Below are 2,757 nucleotides of genomic sequence, written 5' to 3'. Positions count from 1 at the left end.
TTCCCAAGCAATAATCCAGACCATCACAGCTGGTCTCTGTGACCAAATGCTCAATAGCTCATCTGATTGGCCCAGCCCCTGAGTCACTGATCAGGCATAGGCCAATCATCTTGGCCAGGTCCGGTGTTCACATAGTTCCACGCTCAGTCCAGGGACCCACTTCTTCTTTCTTCCCCCAGGATGGAGGAGCATGCAGCACCCAGAACGGGGGACAGGCATGAGGCCACCACCGGAAAGCTCCTTCCTCACTTTTCTTCACTGGCATCTGGACAAGAGAGAAGAGTTTTGACCTTTGAAAGCCACACACTAAAGTCCCAGCACATGTGACAAGAGTCTGTATGACTTTGGCATAACCCATTTATTTCAAGAAGAGAGTTAAGAGAACAATTTTAAAAACTGTAATGTTTAAAAATGTGTTTTATTTCAAAGAAACCAGTGATTTGAGGAATAAATATAAAACAAATTACATAGAATTTCACATGCAGTTTTCTTTCTTCCCCGGATAGCTTCTTTAGGTATGGAGAGGAGGTAAATAATGAGAGAAAGAAATATCAGTGAATCAAGAAATGTTTTTCAAAAGTATCCACAGTGGGTAGTAAAAGTCTGCAATGTAACGACAATCACAACGAGTGTTTACTCACTGCCTGCCTATAAAGGTGAGATATGTGTCAGTGATGGAGAATATATTTCTTCAGTCTCCACAGCAGATCATCGATATTAAGGTTTTACTGTTGCGATGTTCTCTTATTTATTTCGTATTTTTAGAAACTGTATTTATTCATTTGGAAAGCTTGAGCCATGAGCTCTTTCGTAAGAGAGAATGCAACAGAGGACAGTAGCCCAAAGCATTCCAGGTCCATTCTGTGGACCACACCTTCTGAGCTCATGTAGGTTGGCATTTAGACTCCTGCCATCATGCACCATTTACTAAATACCGTGCTGAATCTAAATTTGTTTAAGTAGAAACTAAGGAAGAATTTTCATGGTCCTTCCATTACTTCTTGAATTTCCTCATTTCCACACATATCAAAGACACACATAAAATAGATATTGGTCTTGGCCTGGTGTGGTGGCTCATGCCTGTAATCCCAGCACTTTGGGAGGCTAAGTTGGGTGGATCACCTGAGATCAGTATTTCGAGTCCAGCCTGGCCAACATGATGAAATCCTGTCTCTACTAAAAATACCAAAAGTAGCTGGGTGTCGTGGTGCACACCTGTAGTCTCAGCTACTTGGGAGGCTGAGGCAGGAGAATCACTTGAACCCGGGAGGCAGAGGTTGCAGTGAGCCAAGATAGTGCCACTGTCCTCCAGCCTAGGAGACAGAGTGAGACTCCATCTCAAAAAAAAAAAAAAAAAAAAAAAAAAAAAAAAAGATACTGGTCTTTCAAAACTCGCATAGCCACTGAAATCCACAAATGTGAAGAGGCGCTGCCAGGTACGTTGCTAATCATTATAATTAATTGTTTTTTGCAATGAACATCTTTAGGATGATAGCTTTATCCTTCATTTGGACTATTTCCTTAGATAAACTCTCACCAGGGGGTAACAGGGTCTGCCTAAACTCTAGCAGTAATGTAAATATCAATTGCTTGCCTTAAAGACTAACATTGTTAGTTTTCCATGAATGCTTCTTCGTCCTCACAAGTTTCCAGTTGCATGTGGATGAGTTAGAGGGAAAAAAGAAGCATTTACTCAAAAATACCTCTACACAAATCAAGCAGTGTCTCATTTAAAATCTGCTTAATTCTTGTCTAAATTATGCTACTATCAAAGTCAACATGTTTTCTATTAATAAGAGTAAAGTTCAATTTAAAAAATACTCAATAACAGGCTGGGTATGGTGGCTTATGCCTGTAATTCCAGCACTTTGGGAGGCTGGAACCAGAGGATCCCTTGAAGCCAGGAGTTCAAGACCAGCCTGGGCACCAAAGCAAGACCCCATCTCTACAAAAAAAAAAAAAAAAAAAAGAATAAAATAATTAGCCTGGTGAGGTGGCATGCACCTGTAGACCCAGCTATTCAGGAGGCTGAGGCGGGAGGATTGCATGAGCCCAGGAGTTTGAGGGAGCTGTGAGCTATGGTCACACCACTGCACTCAAGCCTGAGTGACACAGCTAGACCCTGTCTCTGAAAAAAAAAAAAAAAAAAAGGTTTTTTTTAAGCGTGCTCAATAACAGACCGAATGTAAATCCACTCCCAGAAACTAAGGCAAGCAATTAATGTAAACATTACTGCTAGAGTTTAGGCAGACCCTGTTACCCCTGGTGAGACTTTAAAGAAACAGTTCAAATGAAGGATAAAGCTATCATGATGAAGATATTCATTGCAGAATCATTCATAATTTCAAAAAAAAGTAACAATAGGATAATGATAAATTAAATAATTATGTCTACTAAGAGGACTATTACCCAGTCATTAAAAATTATGAAACTCAAGGCCAGACACAGTGGCTCACGCCTGTAATCCCAGAATTTTGGGAGGCCGAGGCGGGTGGATTACCTGAGGTCAGGAGTTCAAGACCAGCGTGGGCAACATGGTGAAACCTCGTCTCTACTGAAAATACAAAAATTAGCCTGGCATGGTGGTGCGCACCTGTAATCCCAGCTACTTGGCAGGCTGAGGCACAAGAATCACTTGAACCCAAGAGGCGGAGATTGCAGTGAGCCGAGATCGCACTATTGCACTCCGGCCTGGGCGACAGAGCAAGACTCTGTCTCAGAAAAAGAATTAAAAAAAAGAAAATCACTAGTCAGGTT

This window comes from Chlorocebus sabaeus, chromosome 18 (assembly GCF_047675955.1).
Source record: "Chlorocebus sabaeus isolate Y175 chromosome 18, mChlSab1.0.hap1, whole genome shotgun sequence".
NCBI classification, from domain to species: domain Eukaryota; kingdom Metazoa; phylum Chordata; class Mammalia; order Primates; family Cercopithecidae; genus Chlorocebus; species Chlorocebus sabaeus.
This window is presented reverse-complemented; position numbering follows the sequence as displayed.